We start from the raw sequence: 18,575 nt of genomic DNA, 5'->3' as shown, positions 1-18,575 counted from the left end.
TCTTTATAGCTAATTTCAAAGCTCATGAAAACTGTACAGGTTTTTTATATCATTCACCTATCTACATTAAGGCTTAAAATTACACATAAGTAAGGGGAGGCAGCCGTGACTGACAGGCTTTTTGCAGATAGTGTCCTCAGGGTTCTTATATCCATTTTCAGGGGGCCTTTTCTCACTCCGAACTCATCAAATATGTCTGCTCTGTCAGTGCTTTCAGCGTACAAGCATGACGCCAAAAGCCACTCTTCGTGTCCAACCAGAATGTGTCTGGATGGCATCAGATGTGAACGCACTTGCACAGAACCTTTGGCGTTGTCATTATACAGGTATGGCTGGCCGGATGGCACCGGGTGTGTCCACATGCAACACACACAGGTAGCATCACTTGAAAATGTATCTGGATGGAACTGAGAGCGTCAGATAATACACAAGTGCGCCTATAGGGCGGGTTGATGGGGAGGTGGATGGGTTCCACAAACATTTCACTTTTGTGTGTGAGTCTGGAGTTAACTTCCCATGTGGATGTGTGCAGGGTTTCTCTTTTACACCTTACCATGAGCCACTTTTGCCTAAACCTAACCATCTATGACTCTGTTGCCTAATCTTAACCATTGTGATGGTTGGTTGCGATGTGCTGTGCTATGTCATCCAACCATGTTTACATTACATTGAATAAGAAGGTTGAAGGTAGATTCATGATTCATTTTTTAAATAAAGTGTTAAAAAATTGAATTAAACTTGTCCTTGATCGCTACATCTTTGAGTTTAATTAAAGATCTCTTTCCAACTTTAAGAAAATACAAATATGACTATTTTTCAAACAGCAGAACAAAGACATATAGCACAATAAGCTTGGTTTACTAACATTGCTAAAAAATGTTAACAAAACAGAACTTACAGATCTTTATCATTAGCAAGTTCCTCTCACTTGGTTAGATTGGTAACACTTAAAAAGTACAAGGTAATATAAATTCTCACTTTTAAGTAAATATTTTTAAATTTTAAGTAAACTTAACAATTAGTTATAAATTAAAGATTTTTTTTTATTAATAGCTTTATTTTCTTTCTTTTTTCAAGGCAATCAGTGTCAGGATTTTAGCTAAAGATGCGAGACAATGTGGGCTGACCAAATGGTTAATTTAACAACCATTTGCAGCAGATTTTACTGCATGCACATTTGCATTTTCACACACCCTACAGTGTTTAAACAGAGTTTTTCATCTACATTATATTTGTATCTCACATGTACAAGAAGATGCTAATGCACATGCACAAGCACAGTCACGTCTTTCATGACATTGCACTGAGCAGGTGGCGATAATGTGTAAAGTGATGTAGCAATGTTTTGCAAAGGCTACAATTTGAAATATCAAGAAAATTGTGGAAAGTGGAAGGAAATGCATTTGACACTTTCAACCTCAAGGACACACAATGCATTTTTGTGGGAAATACTGAATGTAGCTTTGTATTCCTCCATAGGGCACCTTTAACATTTAGAGTGAACATAACCTGCTGGTGGAACAGGATTCCGATGAAGTGTTATTCAGGTGTCATTTAAAATGAAACACAGTAATCTCTCTTCAGTGGAGAGGCAAGACAATATAGCATTTTCTACCTTTCTGGAATGCCTAGGGCCATGAAGGAAGTTATGTTCTATAATAAACTCTCTCCAAGCAAACCTCATAGTAAAAGTATCACAGATTTTTTGAGCAATATTCCTAACAGTGGTACTGAGAGAAACAGGAATAGATGTTTTAGGAGTAAGGGGAGTAATGAAACTGCATATGCACAGAGCTCCCACTATTGGATTCCACTTTATCACCTCCTCTGCAGTATTATTCAGCTTTTCTAAGCCTGTAATATAAAGGATAGATGTTGACGCTGTTTGGAAAATGGATTTACAGTAGCTTATTATAGTAGTGTCCCGATCTCTGGCTTTCAACAGCTTTTTGGGGAAAAAAGAATGCTATTTTACACAGAGGAAATAACTTTTACCCACTGTTATGATACCAGAGGTATGGCCTCTTCACGACTGTGCAGCAAACTAAGTAACTTGTAGTGCCGTTTGCAGTTTGTAAGTGGCTGCAAGTTCCCTCAGTGCTTGATATAACTATGCATTTACAAAATAATAATAATAATAATAATAATAATAATAATAATAATAATAATAATAATAATAATAATAATAATAATAATAATAATAATTGCCTGCTAGTACCAATATTTTACCAGTAAGTTATTGTATCATTTTTTACAATAATTTATTGTTAAATCTCACAGTTACATCCTGTGAAATCCTGGGTATAATTAACAAAGATGCTGTGGTTATTTCCAGGATTTTACAGGATATGATTGTAATGCTTCACAATAAAGCACTAAAAATGATGCAGTGATAGATACAAAGATACCATGATTATTTCCAGGGTTTTACAGGAGGTAACTGTAAAATTTTACAATAAATAACTGTAAAATTGATACAGTAATATAGATACACTGCAAGATGTTTGACTGCATGTTCACAATAAATTATTGGCATATAGTTGCATTACTTTTATAGTAAATTACTATCATTTTTCCAACAATTAATTGTGAAATATTAGTTACATAGTGTGAAGTCCAGGAAAAAATTAACAAGAAAATCCTTCATTTTTTGTGTTTCTCAGCTGATTATAATTGAGAATATATGCCTGTTTCCTTCCCTATATTACTTATGTAAGCAAACCTTCAACAGCAACATTTTAAAAAATAGAATGAGTGAGATTCTGTTTTTATGTCCTTCAACAAGGATCAAAACACTTTCAACCTGCTCAGCAGAGACACAGTCTGTAGTGTCAAACTTCAGCAAAACACAAATCCTGGAGCAGCTCCACAGAATAATGCTACAATCCTGGGAGACAACAACTGTGGTGATTTGACTGGGATATGGTACAATTTCTGACTCACAGCTGGGAGCTCTACATTCAAACACTTCTCATTAGCATTTGGCATACAAAATATTAATTTGGAAAACTGATATTTTTCTATATATGAGGAGAATCCATTCATTTGCAAGCTTTTTCTGTTGGTATAGGTTTCTTCTGTGATGGCCAATATTAATCCATATAGGGTAATTAAAGTTCAAATGAAGGAGTATACAGTGTAAAACAGGGATAAACATGAAAGCTGATACATGGCAAATACCATTTAGTGCAATTCAAACTTTTCAGACGCGATTGCGTTCCACAGCAGTAAAAAGATGTAAGAAAATAAGGCACAAAAGAAAAAAAAAAATTTTGTTTCTAAAAAATCATTTGTTGGCTATCTCAGCAGAGTTTTCTGAGCCTGGATGAGCATGGAAAGCATTTCTTTTCAGGGCTGGTTAAAGCATCCATGATGCTTTTGTCATCATCATCTCATCCATGCGGTGCATAGAATTTTACATCAGATGTCTCAGCAGTGCCTCACATGTAGGAAAACGAGAAAAGACAAACAGTTGGCTGGCACTATGCCATCTGCAAGCAACGCCCTCATCCAATCAGTGTAAGCCACTATGAGCCTCAGACCACATACTAACATTCCTGTAGCTCCACCAAAGATGAGCTGTAAACAAAGGTGTGCAGAAAAAGCTAAATATTTTACATTTTTCTTTGTCAGAAGCAAGCACAATGCCAGGATTTTCATTTTGGATGGGCAAAAGTAATTTTAGCAACAACTTTTAATTACAGAGGTTAATACAGTTTGCCTTGGATGCTGTAGGCGACTAGTTCAATTAAAAATGCATAAATAAATAAATAATTGCAGAGAAAACATATTATTTACCTGCAACAGTTTATATTTATTACAAGCAGCACATGCAAATATATATTATTATATCAAATCATGCAAAAATGAAACACAGTATGCTACCTAGCACAGTTATTTCTTTGCTGTGGATTGGGGGACGGCCATTGTTCCTCCAGCCCGTTATTCTGAAGGCAAGTTTCATTGGGTCCAAAATATACACATCCCATATCTCCCAAACAGATCATCAAATCACTGGATTTTTTTTCCTACTATGGTAGTTTTCATGGTGTATTTATGAAAATACATGTTCTCCCAGGCTAATTAAGCCTTTGAAATGTGCGCATATTTGCTTTATTTCTTTCAAAACATGGGAAGAGGGCAATGAGCAATGAAAGAAAAAATGATCAAAAAGTTTGCAAGAAATTAGTAAAAAGTGCAAGAAAATTACTTGAAATTTAGAAAAAAAATTAAAAATTAAAAAACAAACAAACAAGGAACTGACCTATACAAAAATGCTTAAAAATTATGACAATTTTGTAACAGCTATTTAAAAGTAATTTTCTAAATTTACTAATTTCTTGTAATTTGTAGAACATTTCTTACTAAGTTGCTCATTGCCTATGCTTTAAAATGATGATTTTAAAGCATTAAGCCCACCCTCAACGCCACCCCTTGTCTGAATACATATAACTTGCAAAGCAACAAATTAGCCTGAGTTGACAGATATCTGCCATCATTCAACTTTCAATAAAGTGAGAAAATGGTCGAGGTACTTTATTTCCTTGTAAATCATGAGGGGAATATCCCACAAGTTACTCTTTACCCTTTTTAGCATTAAATGTAAAATCATGATCTTTGCCATCTCTCGTGCTGTCATTAATAACATTTAACTCTACCTCATGTGGGCTTGATATACATAGTCCTCCAGCTCATTATGCCACCAGTGCCCCAGCTTCATTGTGTTTAATAGGCAGTGGTGAGCAGCTGAGCAGCTCCTCGGGGTGCTGTTGCCCTCTGCTTTGCACAGAAGACTCACAGCAGGACGACTCCAGAAACTTCCTGGAAAATAAAAGCAAAGAAGCGGGTCTGTAGGGAATTATATAATGCCTGATCTAAAATAGAGAGACACACACACACACACACACATGCACACATATCTCAAGTTAGAACACTGCACATATACACATCTTTTACCTGACAGGCAGGGCATACATAAACCATGACATTTCTGAATGTCTGGACCCTCGGAGTGCACCATGGGAAATATGATAGATGGCAGCAGCCACAATGCATGACGGGAAATGTGATAGATGACTGCAATGACACCGGCCACGCCTTTTTGGTTTTTGCCCAAGAAAAGCGCGGTGATGAATGATTTACCTTTATGAAAGTTGATGAGGCCTTACAGCCAAAATGCTACACACAGCTCATAGGTATTCTATGGTATTAATATGGGGGTGGATTTACAAAGTACCACACTGCATCCTGTCTGTTCAGCTGACTGGAAAGAAAATGTATTCCTGCTTTATTACTATTAGTAGTAGTAGTTGTAATACGTATTTTCTGTTCTTGCAAAAAGATGACTTTCCAAGAACTCCCTATATTTATCACCATTTGCAATGTCTCATGAGGGACTGAAGGACTCTCTCCGTATCTAACAAGCTTCCTGTTAAACTGGTCTGGGAGTAGAAATTACAGGGTTTTGGTGTTGAGTTTTTGTGTCCTCAAATATGAGCTGGCATCACCTCTTTGTCAGAAAATGTAGCCCCCAATTAATTCGCTATAAATGTGCTGTGAGGACACACTTTAGAGTCACTGCCCATCTTCCGCCTTAGGCTAAAAAACAAACACAAAAAAAACACCTTTCAAGACTACACCTCAATAGCCCCTGCCAACACTTGTCTTACTTCTAAAAAAAAAAAAAAAAAAGGAAAAAATAAAAAAAGGAAAATAATAAAAAGTTATTTGTTTATCTACGGCTTTGGACAAAAGGGTCTGCCATATGAATGTGATATATTAACTATTATTCACACCACTTCACATACAACATATGTATATGCAAACTCATCAAAGCTCCTCGGGAAGCATGTGTATGATGTTTGTGGTTAGGCGATTATGCAAAAGGATGTACTTGTTTCACAAAATGAGCAGTTAAAAGAAGTGCCAGGAGTTTCAGTGTTTGTGCAACTTGAAGTTATTTTCTTAAACTAAAAGGACTGTAGTGGTGCACTTATTCTCACAAAAATTAATTTCATGATTTTATTACAGCGAGTTACAATTTTGATTCTCAGAGTCATTACAAAAATGCATTAAAATAATCTTGGCAGTATAACTACAAATTAAATCTAAATGTTAGTATTTCTTAAAAATCACTCATGTTTATTTTAGACTGGTACTGTGTGTTATTTATCTATGGGCTACAGGCTACAAATATTTACGTGTGCATCCTTACCTATGTTTTTATCAAAAATTGTGTAATTTCTTAATCTGTCTTTAGCTATATAAAATAACAGAGGTCACATGACCTGGACTTAAGTCAAAATTTGATGACTTTATACTTGACAAAATCAAATAAGACTTGCAACTCAACTTGGACTTTTAACACCAATGACTCGTGACTTAACATGGACTTGAACATTTGACTTGAAAATATTCGATCCCCTTTCCAAGCCCAAAGATTAAAAAGTATGTTTTGTAAAAGTATGTGCCACCAATCAGTCATCCCTCGATTCAATTAACATTAATTATTAATTGCAAGCAAGTCAGCATTTAATTCCCGAAATCCAGCTGGTTTGAACCAATCTGATAGCTTCCGACCAACTTACAGGAGAGTATTAATTTCTTAAGTGAGAGCCAGTTTCTCCAACACTTCTACCAATGATAATGTCATTCATGTACAAAATTATTTGGTAGTCAAAAAAATAAAATAAAATAAAATCTGTATGCCATACATGCGTGTCAAAAATTAGAGACAGAGAATCAACACCTTCCAACATCATTTGATATTTGCAGTTGCACAAAAAACAGTAAGTCGAGACTAATATTTACATAATTAGAAAGCTACCTTAGCAAATGCTAGCCAGCAAACAAACATTTGATCAAACAAAAAAGGTACATTTGCGAATGCATTCATGATTTTTGTGAGCTAAATATAATATTACACTGTTGTTAAAATGGCATTACATTTGTTGAAGAGCACAGTGATTTTTTGGGACTAAAACTCAAAGCTCAGGAATTTTAACTTGACTTGGGACTGCCAGTCTTGACTTTTGACCACCTTTGCTACATACCAGCAGAACTCTAATACATCAGTAGTGTATCATCATATGTACTGTATGATTGCATGTACGTGCACTTTTTATTCTTTTCTATTTGCGGTCTTCTTTTCTTATATTTTGATGATAATCCTAGTGATTCAATTAATCACAAAAAATAAAAGGGAGAAACTCAGAACATATGAGGTTTTTGCACAGCAAAACAGCATTGTGCATCTTGAGCATAGCCAGTTTATTCATGGCTGCCTGTCTCGCCTCCAGAAGCAGATTCTTATTCGTGCTGGCCGGCCTTCGATAAACAGGCCATCTTGTGCAATACACATGGCAGAGCTTGCTCCCGGCCAAGACTGACAGATTCTAAACAAAAAAAATGCAGGAAAACAATGAGCATAACAATAAATTCTTCTGTGTTTGACACTTTGCGTTCGCACTCCTTCTCCCTCCATCTGTTCGGCCTAAGATGACTCCCTGAACCCACGCAGTGTGCTCGTCTGCGTTACGTCGGATGCACACCCTTAACTGATGAGCCGCCCTCAAAACAAACCATAAAAGTAAATGTCACGCACATCCTGACATGCACAACGGCATATATGCTTGCACATCCCTTCCACCCTCCTGCTTCCCCTGCCATCTGATTTATTCATGGAGGCTGATTAGGCTGCAAGGCCAATATAAGCCGGTTGCATCATTGTGTGGGTAAATTGCTGTTAGTCGGAGCTGCTTGCGAGATTTACAGCTCCTTAATGGGGCAAAATTGGGGGAGCGATGGTCGGTTTAATTAACAGAGCTAAAAGAGCTGAAGAGTGGCTTCCGCAGCACTGATGTGTACACGCGGAGAGAGCAGGACAGGGGTGACTGATGAAGGGTAGCTAGGTGTGTGTTTACATGTGTTTACCATTATTTATTCAAGGAGCCTGCACTGAGCACTTCTCTCCTTTTTCCAGTATGCCTTTATCACCGTCACACAGAGTCACATATCCCCACCTGGGAGCTGCCAGGCTCTCCACTGAGCATCTGCCAAAGAAAATGAGCATTAAGGCAACTTTCCAACTACAAGCCAGAGTCTTTTTTTTGTACAGAATTTTAGTCATTTTTAAGATTAGGCTTGGGCGGTATCACAGTATCATGTCGTACCTGGTATTTAGAAATCTAGAAGGTATATTTTCAATACCATCATATTCTAGTCTATCTAACTCATTGTATGTAGTACACAGCAAGCACCACCTGAGCTCAGTCTCTACTGGTGGAACAGACAGCTGAGCTGAAAGACATAGACACACCTATTGGTGGAGGGAGAAGTTACAGGACTGTAAACAGCGGGTGGCCTGCAACACCAAAGAAAGATCACAGAGAGAGACAGCATCTTTTCACATCTAACTCGGTGAATTAAGGTTATATTAAGTCCAAACCAGAACTGGTGATTCTTGGAACACTAAATTTGTAAACTGGATTACTTAGGAGTGTAACCAAAACAGTTTGGGCAAGTTTTATTTTGTCAAGTTTGAATGAAGTGTGTTTTCTAATCCCAATTTGTCACATATTGCTGCATGTTGTTTAGTGGACTTTTGATGTCTACATATGACATATTAGGTGTCCTGGGTGTGTCTGTTGTTGACGTTCTGGCATGCCATGTCAGCTTGTATCTTTTCTTTGAAGAAAATGAATTGTGTCTTTTCAAAATACACCTCAGTTTTCACAGGGAATGTACAGTTTCTGCCAATTAGATGCATTAAGTCTTTTTCAAAATAAAAGTACATTAATAAAACACCTTGTATCAATGTTTATATTCATGTGAAACAAAAACACAGGGTTAGATTTGGTTAGTTTAAGAGAAAAAAAACATAGTTCGGCTTCATATTTTTTGGCTTTATGTTCATACAAGAAGTGAATAACAGCCTCACAGGTGAAAGTCTGTTGTCTGATGGACCCATCCACCACCCATCATACCCTCCACATAGGGACTCTCCAGCACAACTTTCCTTGAGTTATGTGTAAGAAAGAGTCATAGTAAACCAAAAAGTACCTCAAATTTGCTGGGACCCAAGTGTTGGGACTATAGGTGCCTGCCCAATTTGAGCAATAACTACACTCGTCTTTATTCCTCATGCAAGTTTTGGACTTAAGCTGTCATTCAATAGACTGGTCTAGTTTTCTTGGGCATAGGAATGATGGTGGACTTCTTGAAGTGGCATTTTTGCCTCTTTTCCTGGTCTTCTTACAATGTGGTCTGTTGCTGTAAACCATCCATGTTTCCAGACTGGCTGCAGTGTGCTTATGGCATCTCGGATGGTTCTGGTAATCCATGGTGTTTGTGGAATGATTTAACTGTAGTGCTGGGTACAGTTGCTTTTGTTGTTTTTCAGATTAAATCCATCACAGACTCAGTGAATACATTGACATCATATACATGCATTGATGGATACATTGACAGTGGTGTCCTGGAATTTGGTCCAGACTGCATTGTTGATTGCAGATTGCAGGGCGGCCTCTGATTGGCCTGATCATTTCCTCACCTCATGTGTCACTGGGGGCGTGCGTCCACATATGTGGATTTTTGAAAAATGGCTGCATAATTCCTCTTCTTGAATTGGAGTAGCAGATCTTCTCTGTAACCGACTGTGAACGGCAGTTGTTCAGCAAAGTTGATGTATGTGTGTGTGTGTGTGCAGTGTGAATAAATCCGCACGTATATCTGCCTTTAAGATGAGACGGAAAGATGTGAGATAACACCTGGAGGCTAAATGTAAAAAGCACCTTTCAGAAGTGCGTTTAAGATAAGGAAAGGAATGAGACAGCTTTATAATGCACCTACACACTCCCACACTTCTTGAAATCTGCAGCTGTGTGTATTCTGCATATCACTGCATTATTTGTGGCAAAGAAATACTGCCTGGAACCTTGTGAGCCGAGATGAGAGAAGAGATAGTTTGATATCTTCCCCAACACATTCTGTAGCTGCCTGGTAGAACTGTAGGGCCCAAACACTCTGTAGAGGGTTTTATCTTTTATTAAAACAATACTGAGCCTAGCTGTGTTTAGGCCAATTTATTGTTCTTGGCAAAAGTCAGAGCAGAAAATGTACCCCGAGATAGAGTGGAAGAAATATGTGGATACTGGACTACAAGGATTTATTGTGGCACAGCGGTCACCTCACACAATATATAATGAGGAGACTGGTAATAAACTTCAATCTTACAATAAGCCAGACAACATTACTCAAAGTATGAAGGTGAAGCTTTTAATAATCTAAAGTTGGATCTATCTGCTGCCATTTAGGTCTCTTAAGAGTTATAGTAGCATCATTAAAATTAAATAACCATTCAGTGGTAGAGCTGCTGAAAAATCACTTATATGATCACTTGACATATTGCATTCTGAAAAAAAGCATGCACAGAAGACAAATATCTTATTCATGCATAGGTGTAGAAGCAGATTTTTTTTCCTAATTAAACCCATTTCAACCATAAAGTGATGCAAAAAGTCACGAGTGTGGGCAATTAAGCGTTAGACACTCAAAATTTCCTGAGATGGAAATCACCACAACATATTATCACCAATTAATTATCACTAATCACTATTAATACTTCAGTCACGATGTAATATCTTTGCAATTTTAAACATTATACGAAATGCTGAGTATCACGATACATACATAAATTGCTATATATTGCAATTATTTTAACATGTTATTTATCCAATGAGCTAAAGCATTTAGTCTGTTCTTATTACTCCAATATTTTCATACTATGTTGCACCATGTATGTATTTCTTTTCCCATCCCTAGTAGACCCCTAAAACCCAAACTAACAAAGTTAGACAATATCAGATACAAAGTATGCAATTAGGATTAACATACCAAAGTAGAAAAGCAATTTACAAAAAATATAAAATACAACATAAAGCAAATTTAAAACTAAGTTTAAACTAGATGGTAGTAAGGTCGAAAAAGCACCTTATGCCCTTGTATCAGTGATATCTCTTTCTCTTATCTTAAAATCTGAAATTAAAGGCCAAAAAGAAAAAAGAATAATTTAGTATAAGTTATCATATGTGAACCTTATGGTTCATCTCATATCAAACAGTTTTCATGAGGTATAAATGAACATACAGGTCCAAGTAGTTCTGCAGATGTAGTACTCATGACAAAACACATTTACTGTACATGAAATACAAAAGTTTTATATGTAGCTTTTTTTATAAGGTAAACTTTACAACGGTCAATGTGTTTTGTAAAAAATAAATTTTGGTCATATTATACAGTTTATTTTAATTTTTTTATTTTTATTTATTAATTTGTTTTTACCAGGACTGTTGCCACTAAACCTTAATTCATGGCTTTTGGTTTTGGTGTGTGGTTTGGTGTGTGATTTTCAAAGGCCCCCTCTGGCCACCCAAAGTTTTCGGGGGGGCGCCACTGGAACTTTAGTATGGGAAACACAATCACTGCCTGCCATATGTTCACAGGCTTTTTTTGAGTGGATAAAGTGCTACATTTAGGTGCTGCATGCATGTCAGCAGAAGGTCAGCAGGGAGCGTGATCTCAGTTAAATGTCAAGACAGGAAACACATTGTATCTCGTGCTTGAAGTCGCTGTCGACTTCTTCAATATTTAACCAAGACCATGATATTTTCCTCGCCTCAAGCAAGCGCTGAATGCTAAAATATGACCATGAACAAAAAATCATGGCGTAGTTGCTATGAAATGAAATTAAACCTAACATTTATTTTCAAAATATTGCAATTTGGCAGATACATTCAGTAAAAGTATTTCATGTGGCATGTTGATTAAAGCATCAGTACTTTTCCTCGAAAACATATCTGCTCTTGCACATTTATTGAATAAAGCAGTGATTTGTGCAAAAAAAAGGTTGGTTAGTATTTCACTTATTTTTCCAGCAATATCCACTTCAGGCAACTGATGCATAATTAATGATTTTATGGTTATGTAAAAGCAACTCAGAACATTTGTTAAGGTCAGAGAAAGATTGTGGTCTAAGTTACTTAAAATCTTAAATACCGACAAGATGATTATTGCCACTGTTCAACTGTTATCCAAAACCCTTTACTTTTTCAAATCAGGAGCTGTGTCCCAAACTTAAAACATGTGGGAAGGAGGTCACAAACTCCAGTCCGAACCTCACTTCCGAACTTCTTGGAATGGAATATCCCTTCCAGCAATTGAATTTCCTTCAAAACATGTAGGCAAAATCATCATATAAAAATTTCGTATAAGGTAACCATTGGGGAAACTTGCTCCTGAAGAAGTCATTAAATGACTTTCACAAAGAATCTTCACACCATTTCCTCCTGCAGCCTGCAGAAGGCTGAAGCACTTGACATACAGTACTGCAGTGCACAGCAAGCACTTTAGGGATGATATATAAACCAATGCCACAAGCGTTTTTTTTTTTCTACCATGATCAATATGTCTACTGTTACACAGCTACAAGATCCACACTTTCACTGCACAAATGTATACTCTCACATGAAAGCATGATAGTAAAATAGCACAGAGATAATCAATACATTAAATTGGCGCCTTGAGGGGTAATGTAAGTGTGAGGATATGTTGGTTTCCTGTTTTATAGTGTATTTTCATTGTTTGTGTGTTTTTCTAGTTGTTACACTGATATACACTATATGGACAAAAGCATTGGGCCACACCTGTCAATCACTGAATTAATGTGTTCCATTCAGCCCCATTGCCACAGGTGTATAAAATCAAGCACCTAGCCATGCAGTCCACAGACACACTCCAAAATTTAGTAGCAAGCCATCCTAGAAGAGCAGGAAGCTGTTATAGCTGCAAAGGGGGGACCAACTCCATATTAATGCCTATGGATTTAGAATAGGATGTCATAAAAGCTCCTGTAGGTGTAATGTGTAGATGTCCCAATACTTTTGTCCATACAGTGTAGGAAATAGGCTTGGGTGGTATGTAATATTTCAAACATTTCGAAAATTTCACTGGGGTACAATGGTATATCATGGTGTAAGTGTGCAAGGGTGTCTTTCAGCTCAGCTCCCTGTTCCACTTGTAGAGACCACAGACTGAGCTTTTGTGGTGCATGCTGTGCACTACATACAGTGAGTTTAATAGAAAGATTAGTGCCTTCATTTATGACGGTATTTAAAAAAATACCCTCCAGATTTCTTAATACCCTAATATACCATAATACCATGATACTGCCCAAGCCTAACAGCAAACTCTAAATATGTTTCTAGTTTGAGTTGATATGGTTGCGCTTTGAGCCAAACACTTAAGAAATGTCAAAAGATAGCTAATAAATGGTTTCTTTATATTGCAATAGGACAGGTGGTCTAGTTCATATTTAGCTTTAGAACACTAAGTACGTATTTGAAAAAACCTTGAATTTAAAAACATTTTCAGCCTGTTTCTTTTGCCAAACAGGTGGTGATTATTCATTATTATTTTAAGAATAAATACACAATGTATTGTTCCCACCTACACATTCTAAAGAAAAAAATATCTTTTCACACTTGCGCTGAAGTTGTCGAGCCTGACACCTCGCAACTCCAAACAAGAGAGCTCTGTGTCAGATTGGCGTTACCTGAAGCAAAAGAAAGCCTGAGAGTTTACTGTCACAGAGGACTTCTGGGAAGGAGAGACTACAGTGGCAGCTGCTGCTGTATAATGAAGGATGGATGGATAACAGGGGACCTATCAACCCTACAGTTTGGAGCACCATCCTGAGTCCATGTGACGGGCTGAACAAACACTCTCCAGATCTCTCTTTGTCTGTTTATTTCACCCTGACATCCCATTCGGCTGCACGTTGCTGCTGGAGCTTGGAGCAAAATACGCTTGTAAAGCAAAGACACATAAAAATCTCCTCATTGATTCCTGTTTTTTTTTTTTATGTAATCGCTCTTCTGAGGAAAATCTAAATTTGGCAACCTTCATACCATAAATAAAGGAAATGGCTATAAACACATTAATAGGACAAGTACACCTGCATATATCATGTCAGACAGAGCTGATTGGACTAGAATATTCCAAACATTTAAACTCCTATCTCCCAAAACTGCCGCACACTTTTAATGAGATATGACAGCAGTGATACGCTTAACTTAACACTAAACACCATGACGAATTAACAGAGATCCTGACACAAACCGCTTTGGTGATTTTAATACACCACTGTCAGCCAAGACAGTCTGGTGCAGCTATGAACATGTTGTATAAGCAGTATTTTGTCAGTGTTATTTTCAAATTTAAAAACAACATGGAATTAATGGAAATAAATAAATAAATAAATAATGAGATTAAAATCAGGTATCTAAAAGCAGTAGTCATACTAGTAGCTTGCATTTTTGATTTGTACAAATTTTCCCAATACACTATTCCCTTTTTTGGTTGCTCCTCATTGTCACATCTGCTGAAGCCTAACTACGCTAAGCTAACAGATAATAAAGTAGAGCTCTGGCATGTTGTCATGGACCATCAGTGAAGATGGAGACTTTAGCAGAACTATGTTATTGCTTTTAGTATCAGCCAATAACATAGATGAAAATGAACATTGGTGACTATTTGGGGTGTAGGAAAATATCAGTACACTTGAGTATTATGTTTTGTGACACTATATTCATTTTTATAAACACTGTATCTGTCCTTAAAAGTTCAAACATTTCCTCATACAAAGGTTTGTTAAATATCTAACAAAAAATGCACATTCAAAATGTTGGATATCTAACAAATGAATGCCACACTAATGATGTTACATATAACATAACATTTCTTACTTAATGGTGATTCACACAGATTTAGGCAGGGTTTAGGCAAGTAGGATAAAATTACCCACATTAGGGTTCGGCAAGTACAGTTATGAAAGTTAGGTTGGGTTTAGGAAGAGCAATATGCTGATGATGTACCTTAAAATAACTCAGAAATTAACTTTGTTTCACATAGTTCTGAATATTTCCCGGGGAAAATCCCTGTGTTGTTTGCATCCATTACGCTGATCCACCTCCCTCACAGACTTTTGGTATTTTTACCACTTCTTTGGTTCCTCCCATCAGCACACTGGTAAGGTGACTGCAACTGTCCTGATTACAGGAGTTACGTACAAATTATTGGCTCATGATTATGTGGATTACGTTTGAACTCTGGTGCATAACATTTTGTGGATATTTGTGCAAACAGTGCATGAGAACAGCCTGACAGTTTACATAGAAACATTTGTGGCAGCGGCTCTTTTTTGTGGCTTGTTTGTTTGTTTGTTTTCTTTAAGACCTTCAGTGTTGTTATTGATCATCAGCTGTATGAGCCATTTGACTCTTCCATGCCAATGTAAAAAATTATTCCTAGAGTAAACAGAAACAGGCCTATAATCAGGATTAAGATCAGGAGGCAATAGAGAAAGGACACAGGCAGATCAGAATCAGATTCATAAAGGATGCACCGATTTAGAAAAATCGCAATATGTAACATTACTTACAGTATTACAAACCGAATCGTAAACCCTGTATTGTGGAATGTATCATATCACCAGATTCTTGCCAATACACAGCACTAGTAAAAGTGCAACTATGTTTCAATAAATTATTGATTACTGTCAGGTGTAATATGTAGGCTTTAATATTAAAATGGTTGAAATGAGGTGAATGGGCATTTCAATAGCTGTGTGGTAACAGTGTGGGGACTGGGGTATCTCTTTTAGAATGTATTTTTTTGGATTTGTGAACTGGGTGTGCTCAAGCTAAAATGCTATGTTGCTGTATAAAACTCTATTCTCTCCCTGGTGATTTAGTCTTTGTCCAAAATTGCTCTCTCTGTCAAAGGCAGTGCAACCCACCTGAAATAACCCACAAATGTAAAAACTGAATAGGTATGTCAGTGAAGGAACCACCTTGAACGTGAAAAAGTATAGTGATGGCATTGAAATTTCAGTTAAATATGTTTGTGCAGCCCAGTATCACATACAGCATCTGAGGCTGCACAGGTCTGTATCTCTCTGACATCAGAGATAGAGATTCACATCATGTTGCTCTAAAATGATCTCCGCTCTCGTCCGGTCTGAATTGCAAGTCATGAGCTATTTCTGGCGGAAGCTGTGTCAGCAGTCCTGCACTGAAAACCCTCCCTGATGAGCCAGGTTATGCTGCTGATGCCCATCTTGACTGGAAATGACTATCCAAAGTAATCATTCTACTGCTTTGCTTCGGGCTATTTAAAATATCCAACATCTCTGTCAAACACGCTCTCCTCACAGCTTAGGAATGGAAATGTTATGGCATTGTACACAGATAGAACATCCTAAAATGAGCAGCTGGTCTTTGACAGGGTCCAGGCATGGACATGTAATGGGAGCTTTATTCGGTTTTCCAAGATGGACCATAAGCTGCGGCAGTTTAGACTTATGCAGTTTTGGATGTGTCACATTTTCGAATCAACATACGAATAAAACATGACATGTTCATATGGCTTTTGGTGGCTTTTAACCATGTATTTGGTCCTAATGGCTGAAATTCTGATAGTTTGGATAATAACTTTTTTGTGTGATATGGACATCACTATTGGAATATTGATATGTACATGGATTTCTGCGTAGATTCAATGAAGGAAATCACTGATAAAAAGATGCCTACTCATACTGTATTTGGAATAACTTATTATGAAGCATAGTCTCTGAAAGAAAATGTTGGAGTTATACACGTCTGAAATCCACAAATATCTTAAATTTGCAAGTTTTTTATGTTTCATATTAATGTTTGCAAGGTGATGTAGTGTATAAGCTGGCTGTCCACACAAAACTGGTTCTGGTTCTGTTTCTCTCTCTCTCTCTCTCTCTCTCTCTCTCTCTCTCTCTCTTTTTTCTTTTAAAATTAATATCAAGTGATCAATAATAAAACATTTTTAAAAGCCCCATTTTCCTTTGGCTTTTGGCTTTTTAGCCATTAAATATGGGTGTTTTTTTGTGACACAACCCTGTTTTTAAAGCTCAAGCAGTTTTTGAAAATAGTATTTTAAAGACTAAACCTCAACAAATATGGAGAGGAGCAAAATTTGTCAACAGATAAAATCATTTTGTAAATTTTGGAAATGGTAACATCTATCGGACATTAATACATTTTGACTTTTGGACTTTAAAACTCTCTGGAGAAACTGCAGATGTTTGGATCACATGAGTATGCAGCCATCACCAGAATCTAATCCTACAAAGAGTAAAGCTTCACAGCATTCCAATGTTGATTAAAAATTTGAATGTCAGTGTTATAAATGAAGCTTCGAATCTCTGAACTATGCCCCATGTGACCTTATAACTTCCCTCCTTACTAAAATAAAATAAATATTGTGCAGATTTTATGTATGAAGTCCAAAAAAAAAATAATTAAAAGGAATAACAAAACAACAACAAATATGCCAATTGGTTAAGTTGTGAAATTTGGACAGACCTAAAAAATACTTTTTCAAACTGCTGTGCATAGAGCTAAGTTCAATCTCCAGTGGATTCGCCGACAGTCTCTGATTACAAAGTCCAAAAACTCTCTGAACTTTCCAAAATGACTTAAATGAGCATTTTCTGAAGTGAAATAACCAATACTGACAATTATTTGTTGAAATCATTTTATGAATAATGACGACCACGTGGAAACAGCATGAAAACAAAACATATTCACCACAATGCTGGCTGTGATACATGCTCAGTTAAGCTCATCTGTTCTGTCAAAACACATTACTGTCAGATCCTGACTACCACGATGGAAGAGACGGTCTTTGCCTTTTAGCGCTACTAAAATGAATGACCCTTTTAACCTCTCACAGGTTCCCACAGAGCCTGAAGGCTCTGTACTTCAACATATTACACAAGTTAACTTGCTGCAATTGATCCAAAACTGCAGTTTTAACATCTAATACTTCCTATTGGCAGAGCTAAATACACATATCTGTATCAGCAAGGTGGGAAGGTTAAGACATAGTGATTACTCTAAGCTGTAAAAAGATTGGAGTTGTACACTCATGTTGAGCCCATTTAAACATGTAGGCGGCATATTAAAGGTCCTCTGCAGAGCTTTTCCCTTCCTCTGACTGCTTTTTTTTTCATGGTGATAGAGAGGCAGAAAGATGAAGCCAGGAGGCTCAATAGGAGCCTGAAAATGATGTTGCTCCTCCATTGCTGTGAAGCTGAAAGAAGATTCCGAAAATGCCCGTGGATATAGATTCAGAGGACGAGAGGGAAGCGAGTTATGTGTGGGAGAGAGAGGGAATGAGAGCGATGGCCGGAGCCAGACAGAATAGAGATGAAGAGGAAAAGAGGAATACAAAGAGAGCAAGTAAAAAGCGAGGCAACTGACAGATACAGCAAAGACGGTATGCAGCCGCTGCCTCCATTATCTTCTGATACATTTTTTATAAACTTTTGGAATTTAAGGAAATTAATTTCAAACTTCCACCCCATGGGGCCACACTAAATGGAGCCTCAGCTGCAGCAGAAGGAGTGAGGCGATTCCTCTTCCCTAACATCCATGTCCAACTGTAGAGGAAAGCAATCAGGGTCTCTGTACTGTGGAGCCGAG

At 37.1% G+C, this 18,575-nt stretch overlaps 1 protein-coding gene across 1 annotated transcript in view; it reads left to right on the top strand.

Annotated features, from left to right (window-relative positions):
* Window positions 1–18,575, top strand: part of brinp2 (BMP/retinoic acid inducible neural specific 2) — a 267,758-nt gene that overhangs the window by 54,095 nt on the left and 195,088 nt on the right. The window lies entirely within an intron of this gene.

Source organism: Plectropomus leopardus, chromosome 12 (genome assembly GCF_026936395.1).
Source record: "Plectropomus leopardus strain MGB_pleo_1.0 chromosome 12, ASM2693639v1, whole genome shotgun sequence".
NCBI lineage: Eukaryota > Metazoa > Chordata > Actinopteri > Perciformes > Serranidae > Plectropomus > Plectropomus leopardus.
The sequence above is the reverse complement of the archived record's forward strand: the minus strand, read 5'-3'. Positions and strand labels throughout refer to the sequence as shown.